Raw genomic sequence first — 23,658 nt, 5'->3', positions numbered from 1 at the left:
TACAGCCATTCTGGGTTTTAAATCAGATCTCTTGATTACGGTATAGCTGGTATGCCACAAATTTCTTAGCAGTTCAAGATAAAACCAGAGATAAGTCTAGTAAAACTATCCTAGGCCAGCATTTCCACAACTGAAGAGCTATACTCACTATGGCACGAGTTTGTTCCAATTTGTGATGTCTGTATTTACTCATACGTGAGCTGCAACCTACCTCTCATCTTGGGTGACTTCTTCCACGTGGATGTCCTTTCAGTAGTCCTGTTTTCTTTCATATCCTCTCACCAAGCTCCCTCCTTTCTGTTCTGCTCTAAAGCATGCCCATTCCCACACTTCAGTTTTTCTCCTCAGGCATCTTATCCTTCCCTATCCTCTTTTTCTTTTTTTCCCTCCCTATAAAAAGAGTAACACATGTACAAAAGGCTTCTCTCCCTCTTCAGTCCTCCTTTCACCACCCACATCCCTGATTTCTGCCCAATTCTTCGGCCTCTTGGAAAGGGACTTTCCTGATTCCAGGATCTGCCCTGCTTAAAAAGCCCCTTGAAAAGCCAGCCCTGTATGGTGCTATACCCACTGCTCTCCATTCTTAGCCTGGTGCACCAGTTCATCCAAAGTCTTTTGGCTCCAATCCTGGAACATCTTTGAACAAAAATTTTCAACAAAAATCTTCTACTACTATCAGTCACATTTTTTAAAGATCTATTTTACTTGAACTTTGCTATTCCTGTTTATGTTGTACTGAATCCACAACACCCTTATGCTTTGTCTCTGCTTGGGCTAAAAAGAGATAGCATTATGGGTGTGATGGATACACCTGTTGTAACGATAGTCAGTGGCAGACCTACAGTACAACATTTTCAGCAACTGTGGCTCCAGCTCTGGTTATTTTCAAAAATAGTTTAACCGAACTGCTTTTAAAACTAGCTAGGAGTTTTAGAGATCTTTTTAGACCAGTCCTTCATGTAGATGACTGCCCTGTTCACGCAACAATTGTCAGCGCTTTACGCGCTACAACTGTGCTATATATAACTAAATACTGTCCTGTAAGATGGTATTTATGCCTCTGTCAAGAGGTACCACTGCTGCAGCACCACGGCAGCCAGAACAGTGTTCATACTAATGATTAGTGTTCATAAAAGATTTCTTGCACAAAGTTTATCAAAGGACAAGTTTTCCACTTGGTTTACGGACACGCGTGAAACTGAAAATACAGCCACAGCTAAAAGCTGCTCCTTCAGCTTCAGTCAACAAATTGTGGAATTTAACAATTTCCTTCTGGTACTTTCATCAATGTAGTTGGAAATGAGTATGCAGTTTTTCATAAATAGCTCCAACATCTTCCTTGACTTCCAAGAACCCTTGATAATGACCCAACCTGTCATCGTAGTCGGGAGCAACGCTTGCAGACATTTTATCATAGAATGATAGAATCTGTTAGGTTGGAAGGACCTTTAAAGGTCATCTAGTCCAACCTCCCCCTCTCTTATGCACGTAACAATCATAGAATCATAGAATCATAGAATCATAGAATCATAGGGTTGGAAGGGACCTCTGGAGATCATCTAGTCCAACCCCCCTGCCAGAGCAGGGTCACCTAGAGCAGGTTACACAGGAACATGTCCAGGCGGGTTTTGAATGTCTCCAGAGTTGGAGACTCCACCACCTCTCTGGGCAGCCTGTTCCAGTGCTCTGTCACCCTCAGGGTAAAGAAGTTCCTCCTCATGTTTACGTGGAACTTCCTATGTTCAAGTTTGTGCCCATTGCCTCTTGTCCTGTCCCCGGGCACCACTGAAAAGAGCCTGGCCCCATCCTCCTGACACCCACCCTTTAAGTATTTATAAGCATTGATAAGGTCACCCCTCAGCCGTCTTTTTTCCAGACTGAAGAGACCCAAATCCCTCAGCCTTTCCTCATAAGAGAGGTGTTCCAGTCCCCCAATCATCTTTGTAGCCCTCTGCTGCACCCTTTCCAGCAGTTCCCTGTCCCTCTTGAACCGGGGAGCCCAGAACTGGACACAGTACTCCAGGTGCGGCCTCACCAAGGCAGAGTAGAGGGGGAGGATGACCTCCCTCGACCTGCTGGCCACGCTCTTCTTGATGCATCCCAGGATGCCATTGGCCTTCTTGGCCACAAGGGCACATTGCTGACTCATGGTCATCCTGTTGTCCACCAGGACTCCCAGGTCTCTTTCCACAGAGCTGCTCTCCAGCAGGTCAGCACCCAACCTGTACTGGTGCATGGGGTTGTTCCTTCCCAGGTGCAGCACCCTACACTTGTCCTTGTTGAACTTCATAAGGTTTCTCTCTGCCCAGATCTCCAACCTGTCCAGGTCTCTCTGTATGGCGGCACAGCCTTCCGGTGTGTCAGCCACCCCACCCAGCTTGGTGTCATCAGCAAACTTGCTGAGGGCGCACTCTATCCCCTCATCCAGGTCATTGATGAATATGTTGAAGAGGACTGGACCCAGTACTGACCCCTGGGGAACACCACTCGTCACTGGTCTCCAACTAGACTCTGTGCCCCTAATCACAACCCTCTGAGCTCTATCTTTCAACCAGTTTTCTATCCACCCCACTGTCCATTCATCTAACCCACACTTCCTAAGCTTCCCTATGAGGATGCTGTGGGAGACCGTGTCAAACGCCTTGCTTAAGTCAAGGTAGACCACATCTACCGCCCTCCCCTCATCTATCCATCTAGTCATGCCATCGTAGAAGGCTATCAGATTAGTCAGACATGATTTCCCCTTGGTGAATCCATGCTGAGTACTTCTGATAGCTTCCCTTTCCTCCACATGCCTTGAGATGACACCCAGAACGAGCTGTTCCATCATCTTTCCAGGGATGGAGGTGAGGCTGACCGGCCTGTAGTTCCCCGGCTCCTCCTTCTTGCCTTTCTTGAAGACTGGAGTGACATTGGCTTTCCTCCAGTCCCCAGGCACCTCGCCTGTTCTCCAGGACTTTTCAAAGATGATGAATCACTGAAAGTCAAGTGAGAAATACAAAGGCGGATACAAAAGAGAAAAATATTCTAAAGAATTCTGAAAATGCTTTTGTTGTATGGCATAGAACCTGTGAGCCTGATCTAAACCACTGAAAGCCTTTTGAAATTACAAGTGGACTAAGTGTTACAAAGTGGAACAAAATAAGAAGATACAAAGGTACAAAGACTTTAATACATCTTTAAAGAATATTTCCTCTGGATGAAAGATGAGAAAATACATTGCAACAAAGCCCTTGACATTAACCACAAAACAGCAATTTCACCCAGTGCTCCTGTGACGAATGTGCCTTGTCACAACACAAAAGCATCGATAGTGCATTATGACTTTACCTCAGTGTAGCTAGCAGTTGAGGGAGGGTGCCTACATTAGCATTCCTGTTAAAATCAGGAAGATACTTTTCAGACAGTGTCCCAGTAACTCCCACAATCAGCACATGGGTTCATGTCACAGAACAGACTCAGAGCACAGGGACTGGATTTCTTTTGGACAAAACAAAATTGGAAGGTGTGCTTGAGAAGCTTACCTTGCTTGATAAGCATATCCTGCTCCAGCTGCTAAAGGGCAGTCAGTCCATGGAACCTGACTAGAGCCAATCCAAATTAACCGCTTCAAAAAAGCATATAGTGTAGACACTGGGTCTTCAGCACTGTTTGGTTTGGCTCCAGAAATCAATTCCTCATGCGCTGTGCTACTCAGTAACGTAGGCATAGCCATATTCACCTTGAGGTAAGACAGATCCACATATGCATAAGCGTGCAAGTACTGTCCCCACAGCTTCCTCTTAGTGAAGAAGACAAGGCCTCGTCGCCAAAAAGTGTTTGGAGTTCTTCCAGTCTTTCGCTAATTAATTAATGCTTCAAGAACTGGCAATTCATTTAATTCCCTTTTACCTGGAAGGCGATTTTCACTGAAACAGCATTTGAAAATTTGGGATCAGCAAGCCAGCACGCCTTGTACAGACTCGCACTTCTGTGAGTCAGCAAGTAGAAAACCCGTGTTGCTGCACCCCTCTGTAAACACTTCTTGCTGAAAGAAAAAAGAAGCATATTACTGTACCACGCTCTTGTTTTTCTAAACAGATGAAATTTCCTATTGATTTCATAAGCATCTCTTTCCTCTGTTTTGTAAGCTTTGTTTTAAAACTGTGGGGGCAAATGCCCTTTTCTGAGTTAATGTGCAAATAGAGGGCAGCATGAAAATCAGGCTTTTAGTGTTCAAACATAATTATCACATACAAGTTTGAAAAACATGGTTAAGTATCACATAAGGAAATTGTCTACAGCTATATCTTTCTTAGGTGTTTGTTGGTTGTTTTGTTGTTTTGTTTTGTTTTTTAATTATTATTCTGTTATATTTCTCATTATTGCTCACGAAGCTTCATTACTGTTAAGAGTCATGGGAATTTTCCACAAGGTCCCTCCCGGCTACAGGTGTTCTTCCTGCAGTGTCCTGTAATACCACTCAGAACATTTCTGATCAATGAAACATAAGCACCCGTAAGTCATTTCGTCCACACAATATTCCCAAAGATACTTCGCCGTTACGAAATGTTTCATGATAACATTAGACATTCTACAGTAGACACTGAGTCTACTGAATCACTGGCCCAAACAAACCTCCTCTAACTGTAACATCTGAAGTCTTACAAAAAGTACCAAACAGCATTGCTCCTACAAAAAAATGGAAAACCTACCTTTAGGCAGCAAGCTGTTCCCAAAGCCAACGACTGAGAAAGAGATCTGTCTTTGCACAATTGCTCAAATCAATTATGTTTTTTTCCTGGCATTCTTTTATTTTGATCGATGTAATGTTCCTCACAGCCTAAATGGGAAAGGATGAATTCTTTATGACAGATACTCATTTCTTCACCTTCAGAATCTCAACAATGATCCTCATGCTCCATGGAAGGGGAGAGCTGTCCAAGATTTGGGTCTACTCACTCACTTGACTCTTAGTTGTACTGATTTAGCAAAAGTAGCTATCTGTGTAGACTGACAATGTGAAATTGAATTAGATCGATAACAGACTGAGTCAGTTTCAGCTGTTTATGACTTAGGAAAGAACCCACAAGAGGTACCTGAACCGATTAAAATAAATTTATTGAGTCAAACTGATGCTACTGTCTTGATCAGCTTCCTCTCAGTTTTTCAATCCTACATTATTTAAAAGGGACCCTGACATAGGATTTTTCCTGGAAAACACAGATAAAATAATTGTCTTCATCTACTCAGAAGACTTTTCTAATTAGAGTGCATGTGGTGATCATCTGTAAAAGATCATGACAAGGTGGAATGAACAGAGATAGAAGGCATAAAAACTATTATACTTAAAGCCTAACACTGCTTGGGAAACATACTAGGGTTAGTGTACACTAGTGAGAAAACTAATCTGGTAGGAGAGTAGAAAGAACAGAATGAACTGAGGTGAGCTGGAGGAAAAAGACACTGATAGGAAGAAATACAGGAAAGGAAGAAGATGATAAACAGGAGGATGTGCATGAAGTGAAGATGTATTAGAAGAATAAGACTGAATTAAGAGAACAAAACAGCAAGATACTCCAGAATTTCTCAGATAATAATGTTTCCTCCCTGAATGGCTAGAAAAATAATAAACACATCACCCAAACGATTACTAGGGTCAGAACTGTCAAGCCAATTTGCACACCTAAGCATCTCACTTTTCACTTGTGAAAAATTTACCAGGGATACAGGCTGTTTTCTGCTGGCATTAGAAAAAAATACAGCTACGTGTTGCTTACTCTTCCTGCTGCAGGGGACAGATTGTGCCACGTGGGCTCAGCAGTCATTAAGGTCCCTGTGTCTCTTCAGACTGCATACGTGATCTAGTATTATGTGTATCAATGAATGGTCCAAGATTAGGATAAGTCCTAATCATATGTCCTGAGCGCATATGTCCTCAGGCTTGGACCTGAATTCTGCTTATCAAAAGGGAGAACTGAGCCCCACGTATCTGAAAACTTGCAGACACAGCTACAGACTGGTTGTGAAATAGTCGCACAGGCTCAAGAACAAAACAGCGTCCTCTCTCTCTCCCTCACACACATTTTTTCCTGATTTTTACAAACATACAAATAAACTGTGAAAAGTGTCCAGATCTTGCATTCTAATCCCTGCTTTGACACAGGCTCTGATGTGACCTCAAGAAAGTTACGTCACCCTGATTTCAAGTCTCCCCCTCCATAAAACCAGGCCAGTATAACTTGGGCTGGCTGCAGTAGTTAAAGTTTATAGACAAGACCATAGTTGAGCAGAAGAGGCGTACCCCATGTTCTACCTGGAAATGCTCTGTCTGCACTGTTATTTTAACTGAGCGCCAACACGAGTTCATCACATGCCACTTTCTGGTGTATAAATGTATCTTATACCTTTTGGGCCATGATGAGAAGTGATAGATGATGTAGGCATACAAAATTCACTTCAGTAAGGAAAAATAACTTAAGGTCTATTAGTCTAATTAATCTAATATCATCTGATTTGGTATAACGAGCACACTGGGGAATGGAAATAAAGTGTAGACACAGTCATGGTACTCTTCCTCTATATAAGTAAGGCTCACATGCCTCCAAGTCCCAACCTTGAACTCAGATTTTCAGTGCTTTTAAGTATGTGACAACTGTCATGACAGACTGTAGACCTGCTGTGAGGTCCATGTGTGCTAACTGCCAGCTCCTTCTGCGAGGTGCAGTGGAGAGGAGAGGCTGACAGAGGTTTTGCATTTCGCCATTCGGAATGTGTGGCTTTTAGGCTACACTGAGGCCACCAAAGACATTCTGGAATCCATTCACTCAGACCCCATTTTTAGTGTCATGAATGTTGCTGCTCACAGAGACTGAGCCATCGAGATTAGATTAAAAAGAAGATGGTTACATACTGTAGTTCTTTATGGTTCTCAGCAACATTCACTTTTATCCTTCCAGTGTCATGAGAGTGCCTGAATCACAACTGGTATTTTGCAAGCCCTGCTTTGACACACATGCAGCGCCCCAAAGAAATGTGGGCTTTCCATTAAGGAAGCATTCATTCATACACAAGCACGCTGCTCTAAGAAGTGCTTTACCCCCACATGCTTCGAAATGTGATCTCCCTGTGGCTATGAAGAAGATTCACTATCATTCCGTGAGTGTACAGCAACAAGAGGGTCTATTCATATTCTTAGGAAGAATTACTAGAAATACCATCTTCCCCTGGTGCTGAAAAGCTATTTAAAAAGACAATAATGCTACTCCATATTGCTAAATAATGCAATATGTGGTGTTTCTTTCTGAAGTCTAACTCATGCAATCACATGACTACATATGACCTTCAAGTCCCTTGATAAAAGTAGTCTTTCATCAGCTTGGTTAAAGATCTGAAGCTGAAAAATCTGAACCCCTGGGCAAGATGGCAAATAGAAAAGAACCCCAAGTTATTATGTACTTTAAACTAATCCTGTGACTTTGAGTCATCTTCGATCAGATGGCTTGGGCAACATTGCATCTCCTAATCTTTCCTTATGCTTTGCCAATAATCTCAATGCCCAAGTGAAAGTTTTAACAGCCCATATCACTTTAAGAGAATTGTGTGGAAAAGATTGTACCTCCCAGCACGTTTGCATAGGACACAGCAGTAGGAGGCCTCATTTCCAATTGCACACTGCCGAGTTGTAAACACCATTTGAGCAAACAAAACATCAGGCACTGCATCCAGTGTGGTTTTTCCATCTCATTGTTTTTATTTTTACTTCATGGGGAACTGCTGTGTATAGAACAGAATAACTATTGCAATGGATGGCCTGCTGCTCAAATAATGAAGGGTGAGGTCTAGGGACTCTGGATTTCTACATTCAGTTCTGCAAAGATTTGACATGTGGCTCTGATGAGATCACAAGCAGACAAACTACATCCCTTAGTTATGACTACTATTAATATCTAGTGTATTGTGCAGCTCATAAGACACTCAGATCCAGACCCCTACAATATTATATGCTGCATAAATGCAGAACAGGAATACTGGCTGAGCCCCCAGAGAGCTCACTACCTAATGACTCATACAATCACTTTTGGATACTCAGCTTGAAACACATTATGCTAGTTTTCAGAAGTCCCAAGGGGAAGTAGCTCTCAGCAGCAAGAACCAGGGCTGCAGATCCTCAGCATCCTTCAACGCGAGGCTCCAGAAATGACCAAATTTTATCTAAGAGCCTGTGGCCAGCATTTCTGGTTGGCAATGTTTTTCTAAAGACATATTGTCTGCCAACAGGAAATTAAGCTGTTTTAATAGGGCCCAGCACATAGCAAATCTCCCAGATATCGAAGCTCACAGCATTAGCAAATGTTCTGATAACCTTGGTAGTTGTTCTCTGCACATCAGAATGTAATGTGAAGCAGGGGTCACCTCCATTCTCCAAAGGGTTCATTAGTCATAGCTCAATGTTTTACAGTTAGTATCATTTGACTGGCATGCCTCAAGAACACTAATAAAAAAAATGAATGACTGATTTCTTCTCAACTGAAGCACCCTGTATACTACCCAGGCTGTTATAATAAAACCAGTAAACATGAACAACACAGAAAATACTAAAAAAAAAAAAAACAAAGTAGTATGAGTCCCAAACTGCTGCTATTTAATTTCACGCAAGCACTAAGCAATACAACAACATGCTAAAAGTTGCAGGGGGGAAGGCTTTTTACCAAATCTGCACAACATAATGTAAGAAGCAGAGAGTATCATCACAGAGTCACTTCCTAAGGGGAAGATAGGTGTTTACCACAATTTCCCAGGGGGCTGTAAAGTACATCAATGAACCTGAAGTACTGAAATTCTACTTAGCACCTAATACAGTTCTATTTTGGCAAAACTCCACTGAAGTCAACTAGAACTTCTGTTCAGTCAAAAGACAAGTTTAACACAAGCAAACCTGCTATGTTATCCCCCTCTTCCTTCAGTAAGTCTCACCCCTTATTGGCAAAAAGATGTTTGGGCTCCACTCTCCCTGGATCCTCCCATGCTGAGTCTGGAACCTACTTTGAATTCAGTTATTGAATTTGTGTCCTTTTTCTTTCTTTCAGTTAGGACTCCAAGCCTGAGATTGTATTCCAAGGCTTAATTTTGTTTCATTTTTCATCTTGTATATAGCACACAGAAAAGAGGCCAGCATTTCTTGTGTAAATGCTGGGTATTTTGCTTCTGATTGCAGTGAAGCTAATTATTCAACACATTTAGTGTGTGTCCTTTAGCCTCAGATATCTGATGTACTCAACTATTTATGCATTTTAATCACATCATAATGCCAACATAACACTGTTTGCAGTACAGGCATATGAAATGGCTGTCCTCTGCAGCTGAGACTCCTTCACAGGAGCTGAGCAAACACGGCAATTGAAGAACTGGAGTTTACATGAGGGTCTAAATGCCTTGCCAAATAGTCTTTGAAAGGTATGCTTTTTCAGCAAATGTACATAATTTGCTTTCATACATTTTAAGTTAAGCATCCAAGGTTCTGAAAAGAGAGGTCACAAAGCAAAATAACTGCTGTATGGAATTAGATGACAGGGCTGTCACTCAGTCACATACATTTTTGATACTAACAAGTGGGAAGCCTTGATTTTCTTCTCTCTGACAATGCTACTGCTTTGCCACTTGTCCTTAACACTCTAACTAGTTACCCTGTTGTATTGTTTTAACAAAAGGTCAAGTTGACCTTCAACAGAAAAAAAAAATGTCATTAGGTATATGGTTAACAAGAAAAACGTATCTTATGGTTTCCTTTGATGAAAGTAACTAGTGATTTATAACTAAAAGGAAGAGGAGCTTATACTTATAAAGCAGTGCTGTTATTTTTTTAAGCAACTTTAACGTTGCTAGCGACATTTCGCTGAATATGTTTCTAGCTTCCTCTGAAAAATGTGCGGTGGGTTTAACAAGCCTTGGGCCTCCAAAGCTTTACAGAACCTATATCTACCTTTTTCACAAGAGAGAGGCAGAACGTGCATTGCTCCTCCATGTATTTGATCTGTCTGTCACCTTCCCTCTAGCTGCGGTGTTCTTTCAAACACTTTAATCTCAACACAGCTGCAAAAAGAATCAAGATAACAAGCTAGATGCTGTCTCACATTCAAATTTATCAAAACTTGAGTAACAAGTGGAAAATGCGTCCTGTTTTCTATTTGTGGCTACAATTACGTATGTAATACAGGATGTGGCTTCAAACATATCTGGTGCAAATGCATCAGCATATATGGGCCTTTTAAGCATCCTAAAAAGTCAGTTGGCTTTGCAAAGTAACACATGTAGCTGTAGGTGAGTCCCAGCTTGCAGACATAAATATCCTCCAGACCCAGAAAAGGCAAGAGAGATAAGCATGAAAGCAGCTCTGAGGTCAACATTTCCTCCTCTCCACCCTTTCCTGCCACTGCAGAAAAGCACAACTGTCTGATACAAAGGAGAAAAGTGTTTTTCAGACACCTCATTCTGGACAGAAAATAAGCAACTGATTCGGTGAGGTCTGTGCCTGAGCTAGGATGCTTGTTGAGTGGGAAGTACCAGCAAAGTACAGCACCATCCAGGAAGAATTCTTGGTATTGGTGCTAAACTGCATGGCAATAAAGTACTGTTACCAGCTCTATGTAACTACATAATTTTTTGTTTGCATCATCATAGCATCAATGGCCCCAAATGGGGTAGGCACTGAAAAATTCCAGAGACTGAAGCTCAGACTCCTCTTATTTTAAAACAATAGGCAAAAAGGGACATCTATGCATCTTTGGTATTCTGTAGGATGTGTATTTTGGGTAAGGTACAGCTGGAATTTCTAAATTAAATCTCTAGCTGATCTTAAGGTTGGTTCTTCAATAAAGCATGAGGAAGAGAATACAAATAGAGTGACAAAATTCAAATGTATTACTAAATAAATCATTGGTGTTTCTGTCTCTTGCAGAAGCAAACAGAGTATTGCCTAGAAGGGAGGAGAATGTTAGACACTCCTCTGCAGACCCTGGAAAAGCAGTCATGTGGGATAGAGACCAGGAAAAGAGAGAAAGAAGAAAAATGTGTCAACATATCTGATGTAAGATGAAATTTTTCCAATATCAACTAACTAAATAAACAGTTATAATTTGTCCTTTTCTCTAGTGGAGAGCTTATACCCATGAAAGTACCCTACTATAACAAAACTGGTTGAAAGACAGAGCTCAGAGGGTAGTGATTAGGGACACAGAGTCTAGTTGGAGGTCAGTGACGAGTGGTGTTCCTCAGGGATCAGTACTGGGTCCAGTCCTCTTCAATATACTCATCAACGACCTGGATGAGGGGATCGAGTGCACCCTCAGCAAGTTCGCTGATGACACAAAGCTGGGGGGGATGGCTGACACACCGGAAGGCTGTGCCGCCATACAGAGAGACCCGGACAGGCTGGAGAGTTGGGCAGAGAGGAACCTTATGAAATTCAACAAGGACAAGTGTAGGGTGCTGCACCTGGGGAGGAATAACCCCATGCACCAGCACAGGTTGGGGGCTGACCTGCTGGAGAGCACCTCGGTGGAAAGAGAGCTGGGAGTCCTGGTGGACAACAGGGTGACCAGGAGCCAGCAATGTGCCCTCGTGGCCAAGAAGGCCAATGGCATCCTGGCGTGCATCAAGAAGAGTGTGGCCAGCAGGTCCAGGGAGGTCATCCTCCCCCTCTACTCTGCCTTGGTGAGGCCGCACCTGGAGTACTGTGTCCAGTTCTGGGGTCCCCAGTTCAAGAAGGACAGGGAACTGCTAGAGAAGGTGCAGCAAAGGGCTACCAAGATGATGAGGGGACTGGAACACCTCTCTGATGAAGAAAGGCTGAGGGATTTGGGTCTCTTCAGTCTGGAAAAGAGACAGCCGAGGGGGGACCTTATCAACACTTACAAGTACTTAAAGGGTGGGTGTCAGGAGGATGGGGCCAGGCTCTTTTCAGTGGTGCCCAGCAACAGGACAAGGGGCAATGGGCACAAACTTGAGCATAGGAAGTTCCACGTAAACATGAGGAGGAACTTCTTTACTTTGAGGGTGGCAGAGCACTGGCACAGGCTGCCCAGGGAGGTGGTGGAGTCTCCGTCTCTGGAGACATTCAAAACCCGCCTGGACGCATTCCTGTGCAACCTGCTCTAGATGACCCTGCTCTGGCAGGGGGGTTGGACTAGATGATCTCCAGAGGTCCCTTCCAACCCTGTGATTCTGTGATCAGAAATGGCTAAAGATTCACTCTCTAAAGACAAATGGGACTTTCACCTTGATAAATAAAACAAGTATAGAGTTGCAGATAATTCTCAAAGAAGGCCTGACATACAAACAAGACCTCACAGTTCTCCAACTCTCTCTCCTTGAAACTCTTTGTATAGTCAAGGATTTATTTTACAAAGGTGTAAGTACTTCTTATGGTAAATTCAACAAAACTGACAATATTTGAACTTTGGCCTTGGTTTTATCAGAGTGAATCTGAAGCAACCCCACTGTGTCCTGCAAGTTCCTTCCAACACACAGACAACACAGAAGTCAGGATCTGGAGCACAGGTCCCAGCTCTGGAGGAAACGAGACAGATAAGTACTTTCAACTCCATAAAAGAAAAGCTCAATATACTGACAAACTAGTCACCTTCACTTACTTCCTTGAATTGTCATCAGGCACTGAACAGTCCATATTTTAGTACTAGGAACTAATTAGAATGGAGTGCTGCAAGACACTTATGAGAAGTTGCCCTTTTAATTTTTTTTTTTTTTTTCAAAGCAATTGCCCATATAGACATGCCATTTTGCTCCTGCAGAAGCACAGAGCAGGGGCACTGCTTTTACTGCGAACCTTCTTTTTTCTGTTTCTGGCAAGTATCCTAGATTTTGTAATTTAATATTCCTGCCAAAAGCACTGGAAACATTTGAGATGATCCTCATGGGATTAAGGACAAACTGTGGATTACATTCTTGGCACTGGATTACACTGGAAGCCTGCATTTTTCTTGCTGTTACTGAATATTTGTGAGCTAACCAAATAAGACCACAGCAGAATTAAGAGTAACTTGGTGTTGTTTTACTTTTTCTTCTCAAACCTTCCCAGGATCTAATGCACGCCTCCTCTTAGGCTAGGGAATGTGTTTAAGTCAAGTGGATGTGTTTATGCTTATTAACCTTGCATATTAACAAAGTGAGAACAGGTTGTGGTGTGGCTGAGGACATGACTTTTACTTTTTTTTTTTTTTTGCCCTGCACACATGGATCCTGCTCCTGTCTCACAGATGTAGGGGGTCAGTAACACAAGGACAGCCACAGTGAACCAGACCAAATCTATGAAAAGCCAGGCTCCTCCTCAGACAGCGACCAATAATGGGTACTTTGGGAAAGAGTACAAAAAACAGGGCAAGATTGACTCTTCCTCTAACACACCCTGGCGAGATCTGGTAATTTGCTGTTCAGGGACAGCATGAGCCAGAGGTTGGTTTTGCACCTATGTATTTAAAAGCCTTTCTATGATTTTCTTCAGTTCCTTTTTTGAGCCCATTTATACTCTCACAGTCTATTTCTGCTGTGCCATGTAAAAAGAACTTGCCTTTGCTCAATTTAAGCCTGCTGTCTGGTAATTTCAATAGGCACTCTGACTTCTTGTCCTGTGATAGAATAATCCTCTCTGTAACCACCCGTGGACCATATGTTGAATACCAGCTCATCAGCAGTAGAACCACTATCTATCCCACCACCCTCTGGTGGGCCATGGTCTGGATTTAGAAGTACAGGAGGATATATAGAGACAAAAAGAACACAGGTTTTATCTTTTGCCATCACTATACCCACAAATTCATTGAATCTCAACAGTTTCTGAGCTGACTATATAATATTTAAAGCCCTCAGAGATCTAGTAGGTGTCCCTTGCAGAATAAGCTCAGGGTCTTGCACTTTAAACAAAGAAACTGCTCAAGCTAATGAATGACAGCTGTTAGAGTTCACCTCCCAGTACTTCCAGGAAGGGCTGGAAAACACACTAGCCCAGACTTTTTTCAAGATCCAAAGAGCTCAGCACTGAAAAAGCCAAACAAGTATATCAAGCTGTAACTTTCTATCTGAGTTTATGGTGAACTTGTAAAAAAATTATACAAGAAAGTGTACAGCAAAACTTAAAACATAAAGCCACATAAAACTGTTGAACAGTTTAAGTAATTTGTCTTTTACAAAAGTGCAACTGAAATAACTGAGCTACAGAGAGCACATCCAAAACATTGACTTCAAATTAGCAAGAAATCAGTCAGTTTTAAAATTATAAAAACTTAAGAACCTTGCCTATTTCCTACATTGTAAGATTATTCTTCAAAAAAGTGTGTTCTCTAAAATGCTCATGCTTTCATGAAGTCCCCAGTCATACAGTATATAATACTGCTGTAATCCTGTGACAAAACTGCCCTGAAAATGTAACAGAAATGAGTCAATACATTTTAAGAGTAGCATCTTCCACAATTCCACAGACAAATAGGGAGTATTAATACTTACATATGTTTTTGAATTATCTAGAGAAATGCTACAGCAGTATTAAAAATAACTCACTTTTCTGTTACATTGGATGGTTCAAATAATGCTCCACAAGTTTGCTGGACTTGACGCCTAGGATAACCTAGGATAGGTTAATATTTTTATGTCTAATATCCATTCCTTTACTTCTTATAGCTAAATGTAAAATGAGAAAGAAACAGATCACAATGACACCAGGGTGAGGCAACAGAACAACTATTCAGTGAGTGCACCATGCCTGTATCCTCCACTTTCCCCAGTTAACAGATGTAGTCCCTTATCTGTTTAAGATAGAGACTGTAAAAACACTAGTGATGGATTAAAGCCCAATTTTTAAATGCATTTTGATACTGTGCAACTTTATAACCAAAGAGACAGCCTATCCTGAGAATCAATAAAGGTAGGTAAGACTCTGTCCCATGGTTTTCACATGGTCCCTTGTTTTAAAAATAAAAGTAATCCTCTGACACCTTCCTTTGATAGATGAAAACAAGAGAACTTCTCCAAGACCCCTTATTAAGAAATTTAGAGGGAGAAATTCTGTTTCTCCAGAAAGCAGGCACAGTGCTGCTGTGACTGGTTAGTATCGCACGTTAATGGGTAATGACGAAGTCCAGAAGACAGGAAAAGTTTGAAACTTGTGGGAGAGGAAAATTTGCAGGAGTTTTCCATAAGTAAGGGTAGAAAAGTAGCTCTCTTGTGAGAAGTAGACTCAGGACAATGACCCTAAGGACTTGTGTTTCCACAAGAAAATGGCCCTTGGGGAAAACCAGTGATGAGCATGTGACAGTCTAGCCAGGGACTTTCAAGGCAGTTTTGAAGAATGGGGGAAGGAAGGCATCGGGACAGGGCTCTGGGTTTTATTACACTGAAGAAGAATGAAATTGAAGAAGTACCCAGAAGGGGAAGATAACACGGTGCTGAGATCCAGTATTGTCTGGAACACTCGGTTTCATTTAAAAGCTGAAAAGACAATAAAATCCCACAGAACTCATGACAAGGCATGCTCTGGCAAGAAGGCCGAGTTATATAAACAGACAAAAAAGGAATTCGGATGCTGAGGTGGTCCAGCTGCCCTAGAACATCCTACACCTTATCAGCAATTTTGAGATCTCTGGTAAGGAGTCGTACAGAGTAAGTTCCTGGCAGACACTAGTATAAGTAAGAAATGGATTCTTGTGGCTTTCAATATGCTGGGCTGCTCCTCAAATCCATTTTAGTCCTTACAAGCCACACCACACCCAACAGTGCTCCCCTGGAGTAGTTCAGCCCCCTTGGGAAAACTAACCTTTAAAAAACATTAGTGTTTCCAAACTAACTGTCACAAACTGTCCCCAGAAGCTTCTGTTCTCTGCCCTTGCTGTCTGCTCTCCCTCGAAGTACACCACCTACTTTCATCTGTATGGTGGCTCTTCCACTTCTCCACTTCAGCCCAGTCCCCAGAGTCTGTGCTCACAGTCTCTATTTCTGCTTTGGTGACATTTCCCTCTCCACAGAGCTAGACCAGTGTGAGATGAAAGATTAAGAAACTCAGGCAACAAAGGAAGTGAAAGTTGTGATTCAACAGATGGTGATTCCTCTTAGGCAAGACTAAAATCAGAGTGCTGCCAAGACATTCACTGACTGATCTTTTAAGGTGCTTTTTTTTTTCCAAACCAGATACAAGAACAGGCAGTAACAAAACATTGTTCTTTGGTTATCAGAGTTTTGAGAGAAAAAAAAAATATTGTTCAAGGCAGTGGCTTAATTTAGAAATCCACTAACCTGCTGATGAAGATCTGCAGTGTCTCACTTAAACACATGCATTTCACAGGTAAGCAATGTGTTCCTGACACATACCTTGCACGTGGTGACAGTGGTCACCATACGAGAAGCTAGTGGGCTAGGATTCTCCACCCCAGCAAAGAGACACCTTTGGGAAGCCTGATGGCTCAGATAGGAACAACTCTTCACTGTCTCTTCAGATATTCAAGAATGAGGAGCCATCAATGAAGATAAGAGAAGCGGGGTTCTAGACAAGGTCCTTGCTGAAGGATTTTCTAGCTGCAGAAAATTCTCAAGGGAGACTGAACGAGCATTTAGAGGAAAGATTTATTGATAGTCACTAACCAGATAAACACCACCAGGTTCAGGAAATCCCTGAAGTAAAGACACACATACGCTGGGAGAGTACACAGCAGAAGCATCATGCCTCATTCTTCTGCTTCCCTGGTGTCTGCTTTTGGGTTTGGCTTGCTTTTAATGAGCCAGCTCAGTTTGTACTTGGTACAACACTACCAGTCTGTTCTCGAGCACGTTACAAGGGCTGAAACTGGCCCCTCAACACCATGCCTGCCCTGGGGGATGTGGCAAGTCCCACTGGCCCACTCCTAACCATGCTTCTTGTGTACTAGAAGCACTTGTACAAGAATCAGATCCTCTTACTGAGTTTCTCACAGTTCTGTTCTGAGAGGATCTCCCACCTGCCCTCCCACCATCTCTTCCTGCAGCTACACCTCTGCAGCTCTTTCTCTTGGCAGCCCCGTGACCATCCAGCAAGGTCCATAAGATAGGCACGGACAATCACAGGCTGAGGGATTTCTAGACTGTTGAAGAGCCTGGACAAGGCTTGCTTCACCATACACTGACCAGCCTCCTCAGCAACAGTCAGCCCTTCTGGAAGAGACCCCATGGCTAACACTCCCCGTGGCCTGAGCAGGGGGAGGCCCTGCAGACCAGCAGACCCATCAGTGGCAGCCACCATGGAGCCACTGCAGCCACCCCACTGTCTGTATGGAGCACACGTGCTTCCTGACATGCTGGCCTGGGTGGGTTAGGTAGGCAGGGCTTTCCTGAGCTTTGACCAGATGCTTCCCAGAAAGCACTCTTTCACGTGCTAACAATGGCAAACCATTAGAAGTACGCTTGGGGCCATTGCTAGAGATGGGGAGCAGGCAGATGCTTGGTCTGAACCACTCAGATCATTTGTACATATGTTACTTAAAAGGCACAGCCCTCACTGACACTCAGGGTCATGCATGTGGGGTGCTGATTGCACTAAAAAGTGCCTTTGGGTGCTTGAGAATTGCATTTTGAAAACAGAAGACATATTGACGAATAACCTTACCATCCGACCAGCTTTCTATGCTAAGGTAACAGACCTCATTCTGCCCTACCCCGTCCTGCATACACAACTGCATAAGATTTAAACCAAGGGAGAAATGTCAGGCCTGATAGTTATATCTGGTCATTGAATAATGGCCATTGCAAAACCTGTAGTTATAACTGTATTATTTATAACTGTAGTTATAACTAACAGTATGAGGAAAGAGTATCTCTTACTTTACAGTAATTAATGTAATAAGCAGGCCTTATCATTAATTTTCTGGAGGCAATGCAGGAAAACCAGTTTATTTTCTTTTCCATAGAAGTCCTGCCTGACCTTATCCCTGCGGTACAGTGTAAGGGTAAGATTAAGATGGTGTATTAAGCCTACAGTTCCACCAGGCGGTAAACCAGGCCCCCAGCGCCAGGTTAAAAGTGCCACAGCCAAGAACCATCACGAGTCCCAAATTGCCAGCTTCTAAATGACCACAACACCCGTCTTGTACAGTCTCTCAATTCTTACACCGGTCATCTTCCTTGTCTGTGAGGATGAGCATAGCACCTTTTTCCCATGGAAACTGCTTTCCCATCCTAATGCTTTCTGTTGATTTTCCATATATGCATTGCAACCCTCCCTGCCACTAGCCTTCCTGCTAATGGTGTCTTGGGTGGTGGCACAGATACAGCTGCTACTTCCCTAAAATTTCTATTTTAACAATTGCAACTATTAAAAAAACCCTGCTGAATACTATATGATGTTCACTTACATGCAGCTTACAGAATTCTGATCAACAAGTGCAGATTGCAGGATTCTCTGATTTAAAAACCTTGAAAACCCCAGCAAACTGTACAAACCCAAATGTGAACAATTACAAAGTTACTGGTGTGAATATGATTTAGTTCATTTGATTAAAGATGAACTAGAACCTAATGACATAGCTTTCATCCTGCCACCATGCCTTACACCAGGAAAGCTTACGGACACACAAGACAGCACTGCAACATTTTTAAACCAAGTTGCTGTGGTTACCACAGCAAGAGAAAGGCTTTAGCATCTCTCCCTCCTGTGAGTGTGGGAAAGATCTTATTTTATACCATGACAAAATGTGTAGTGCTTTCTGATGCCCTTAGAATCAAGGCTTCTTGATGGGCATTATGGAACTTAAGGGAGCATAAGCTCGTGATTTTAGATCAAGTTTGAAGTTCAGTTCTGTAGTTATACAGGAGCATTTCAAAGACTATAAATCTCTGGAGCTCTATAGAACTGCCCAGACAGTAGAGCAGTTTCAACCACGCTATCACAGTGTATGTCTGTTACTCAGAAATAGCTGCAGACACAAGTCCGTTAAGACTTTTGAGCTAACTCAGCTGGTCCTTTAGCTTAACCATAAACAACGTACCGATTATTCCAGGGAAGATGAAAGGGTGTGTATTTTGGCTTCCGGATGGACTTTCATAACAGCAAACATGACATTTAGTCTGTATAAACAGCTACAGTGGCTGCAAGAAAAAAAAAAAAAGATGACACTAGGGCAGGGGAGTAGTGTGTTTGACCTGGATCTCAGAACAAGAAAAGAAGCAGGGAACCCACTTCAGCGGATCGCTTCTGCTTGTTCTTTACCTTTCCTTGGAAGCCTAGGAGATGCTTTGGCTTTCTAGCCTTGATGAAACCACATACGCAACAGCTATGGTTTTGGAAAATTCCTGATGTTCTATGAAGATGGCGTTATGCAACAGCAAATCTGAAGGCAGAGTTGAAGGAAGGGTGTGGAGGAAGCAGGAAAACAGACAGACTTCTCATCGCAGGGAAGACTGTAGTAGCTGACCTGGAGTGCTAGCACATTTCCAGAGGAAGTTGCATGCAGCACATTTTGGGGCCTGATTGTTAGTGCAAACCTCTCCAGGGGTTTCAGTCTCTTTGGGCAATGCTACATTTCACTTTGTCTCTTCTCTTTTATTAACTTTGTAAAGGTGATCAAGTGTCAGAGGAAGAAAGGCTTTCCTAAAGCATTTCACAACTTCCCTTACCCTCCAGGAAGTAGCCTGAAGCAATTTCAGCACAGCAGCTTCTTGCTCTGTAGTTGCGCTTTCCCTCCTTCATACAGCCAGGAGAACCAATCCTGCATGAAAAAGAAAAAAAAATGGTGGATTCCTATGAACCTTCCATCCAGACAAATTACTGAGATGACAGACATAGTTGGAAGAGTTTTCATCTTTCTCTTACAACCTTCCTATTACCTCCTATTTCAGCTCAGTCCCTAAAGCTTCTATTTCTCTCTGACACATACTGAAATATTAACTTAATTCAACTTATACTGTCATGCAAAACCTTTGAGCCTTTGTTAAACAAGAGTACTTGTTCAACTTTGCAAGATCTCAGCATCACTTTGAAGTCACAATCAAGGCTTTGTGTGATAGAGTAAACTGGATAAGATTGGTTCTTTTAATTTCAGAATAGAAATGCCAACTTGATGGGGAATTTTTATGTTCTCAACTAATTTTTTCCCATTTTCTAATAAGAACCAGCACTATAACCAGCACTAAGAACCAGCAAATAAATTTAGTGCTCAAAACAAAAGTATCAAACGGCCTCAGTGAAAGCATTGTGCCTGTCTCAGTCTGAATCAGACCTGACCATGCTTCACTTCCTTAGAACCTGAAGTGTCTCTTATTTTTTTTTGTTAATACTCTATTTGTGCATAAATTCTCATAGGAAAGAAAAACAAGGTAGCCAGCACCTGAATACATGCAGCAGAGAAGCTTCAGAGCTCTTTTAAAAATACAGGTAAAAAAAATAAAAAAGAAGAACACTGGAAGTTACCTTACATAAAAATGCAGGTAAGAGTCTAGTTCTTCAAATCTTCTTGAAATCACTGTAGCCCTACAACCTTCTGGAGAATCACACTGATTTGCATTGGTAGAGGTTTTGGCTAACTTCTAAACGGCTTTAGCAACTCTAAACAGCTTCACTCTCATTGCAAACAAAACCCACCACAAGATAGTCACTACCACAACACATACAGGTGCGAAAATGGATGACTCACTAAGTGATACAATATTCAAAGTCTCCTCATCACGCAAATTTTCAGTCACGCTTTAAAAATTGACACAGACATTTCAAGGGAAGTCAAGACCTCGGAATTTCACCTAGCCCACCAGAAAAGGTTAAGTTACATTTCCCCAGGTTCAGTTCTTGCTTAAGAAAATGCAGCCAATTCCAGGTTTTCCTTTTGGCTTTGACCTAAGCTCTTTGCTCCTCTTCCTCTTGTATTTCCAAGGAAAAAGAAGAGCACAGACATTCAACAGCACCCACACAAGCTGAAAGCCCCCACCCTTCATACCAACACTATGCACTGAAAATGCAGATCAAAATGTAAGTGCATGTAAGAAGCATTTTCTTGCTTCTTATCGCTGTTGGGTTGTTGATCATCTCATGCACGTCAGTACGTACTCCTATTCTCTGTACTGCAGAGAGAGGGAAGCTGAAATAATGTGGTGAAGCACATTAGTTCAAACACATTAAAAGAAAGCTTGAGCTACTCTCTACCATGCTATTTTTACCAGCCAGCACAATTTGGTTGTACACATTTAAACAGGGCTACAAAAAAAAAAATAATCTATTTCTCCCCTCCACCTATACAAGGTGCCACATTTGATGCCTTGTCTACTAATTGCACCTTCCCCGCTGTTGCAAAGGGAAAGTATGTGGCATTTGGCTGACATCTCAACCTTAGACAGCCTTCAGAAGTTAATGTGAGAGGATTCAACACAGAAACAGCAGGAGTATCAATTTTACACTCTATCACTCCTCCTCACCGCCACCAGAGAGTGCAGCCTAACCACGCTCCAGCATCCAGTCCGGGAAATACCAGTCTGTAGAGAAGTTGTGCTTCTAAGATTCAGCAGCAAAAGCAAGACGCTGACCTGACAGTGTCGTTGCAGCAAAGGAAATTCTCACTAGATACAAGAGAAAGTTCTTCCCAGTGGGGGTGGTGCAGTGCTGGGGCAGGAGCACGGGCATGATGACAAACTCCCCTCCCCGTGAGTTTTCCAAATGCAGCTAGACAAGGAAGGCCCTGAGCAACCACATCCAGCCTGGAAACGGTGAACCCCTGGGGTTGGACTAGAAACCTCCAGAGGTCTTGTCAAGCTAAATTACCAGATGTTATCAATCAAAGTTTGCACTCAACCTAATACAGAAAAAACCCAAACAAAACATTAAATGCTCATCAGCGTGAATGCATTTTAAAATTCTTTTATCCTCAGCATTTATTTTTTTCTATTACAGTAGTACCTAGGAAGCCCACTAAGAGAGCAGAGCTTTACTACAGTAAGTAGCATGGAAGTGCACAATGCACACTTGTTACCATGAAAATGTTTTGGTAAATCCAGTGGATGCAATTCAAGAAGAAACCGAGCTATCACAGCCAGTCCTGGATAAAGAACAGTGGAAAGAGCTGCTTAGTGCAGCCAAATTAAGCAGACTTACCACAGCCCCTAAGGTGGTAGTGCCCTTCTCCCTTGGCCACAGATGTTTCCTGCGAATAATGACACACTCCTTCCCTCAGTCCTGTCTCCAGTGGCTCAGGTCTCCTGGCTCATCAGAGATCCTGTCCTCCAGCTGATGGCAGAAGAGAGTCCAGCTCAGAGGTCTCCTTCCCTTCTTACTTGCAGAGTTTCAGCAGCTTCACAGCATCCTCTGCTGCCAAAGAGCAGAATCAGATCAGAAATGAAAAGAAATGGACTAAGCCTTCAAGTGAACATTATTGCTTTACACACACCCTATACCCCCACCCCCAAATTACCCTACAATGAAAAGAGCCAGATAACAAAGACCTGATCCGTATTAGGGACAAATCCCCTTGACTTCCACAGAGCCACCCTTGAAAATATCTCCTCTTAGATACTACAGGTGCAAAACAGACTAGAAATAGCAGAAGTTCACTGTTTCCAAGGAACAGTCCTATACCAGAGTACAAACCTTGCAGGGCTGGGCTTTTGAGGCAGCTGTTATTTTTCTCAGCCTAACCCTGATACTGTTCCTCAATCGATGACAGGTTTTCAATGACCGTAATTTCTTATTATAAAATAATAATATGCTTAATTAAAAAATAACATTAGTAAATCAGCTGTTTGATTTGAAATAAAACTCTCCTAGCTCAGCTCATCACAGTACCATCATCCACAGCTGCATGGTCACTTACGTGTTTGCTCAATGAAAAGTGTGGTTTTATTTGTTTGCTAAAGTCTTTTGTCATTGTGCTAGTTGGCTTGTTGTAGCGTCACACTGTTGATACAGCCGATATCAAGGCAGCTGAGAAAATAGAAAGTTATTTTAATGGATCTAGTGCCAACATCAGCACCAAAAAAATGAAACTCTGCACTGCAAGCTGGTGCTGAATAGTACCTTTCAACATCGGGCTCTACATAACCCTTCTACTTGTTACTCTAAATTCTTATTAGGAAAAAAAATGTGCATCAACTTCAGAAAGAACAAAGAAGGCATAAGCATGTGCCCTCTGAAATCCGTGGGAAACATTCCCATCGCACTAAACCAGCAGTGCCACAAACTGGTCAGGTTCTAAAAAAAATAATTACTGTGAGCGTAAACCCAGCAATGCCACATGCAGGTGAGCAATTCCATTCGGTTCATAGGACAGCTCAAGAAGATACACCTTTACTCGTAACTCCAACCATCTCTGGCCGTGTACAAGCCTTTACTCACCCAACGACCCTCTGCAGTCTGGATCAGCTCCGCTGACCAAAACCGGGTTATTTCATGCTACAACGCAGAAATGCTTCACGCGCGCCAAGGCCAGCAGACAGGACCAGGACCAGGACCAGGACCAGGACCAGGACCAGGACCAGGACCAGGACCAGGACCAGGACCAGGACCAGGACCAGGACCAGGACCCAGAGCCCACCATGCAGGCACAGACACGTGTATATAAACACATATTTATATACCCCGCGGAGCGGCCCGCCCCGGCCCGGCCCGGCCCGGCCCCGCCCCGCCCCGCCCCGCCCCGCTCGGCCCGTCGGCGTCCCGCCCCGCCGGCA

At 42.8% G+C, this 23,658-nt stretch overlaps 1 long non-coding RNA gene across 1 annotated transcript; it reads right to left on the bottom strand.

The window, feature by feature from the left end:
- Positions 1-3,278: 3,278 nt before the first annotated feature.
- On the bottom strand, positions 3,279-23,595 carry LOC141746562 (uncharacterized). The gene is made up of 6 exons (XR_012588402.1): positions 23,324-23,595; positions 22,088-22,297; positions 19,627-19,718; positions 18,999-19,098; positions 4,695-4,822; positions 3,279-4,027 (listed from the first exon to the last, which is right to left on the bottom strand). It is a non-coding gene; the product is annotated as an uncharacterized LOC141746562 (long non-coding RNA).
- Positions 23,596-23,658: the final 63 nt, after the last annotated feature.

This window comes from Larus michahellis, chromosome 1 (genome assembly GCF_964199755.1).
Source record: "Larus michahellis chromosome 1, bLarMic1.1, whole genome shotgun sequence".
NCBI classification, from domain to species: domain Eukaryota; kingdom Metazoa; phylum Chordata; class Aves; order Charadriiformes; family Laridae; genus Larus; species Larus michahellis.
Note: the sequence above shows the minus strand (reverse complement) of the source record. Positions and strands in the feature narration are given on the sequence as shown.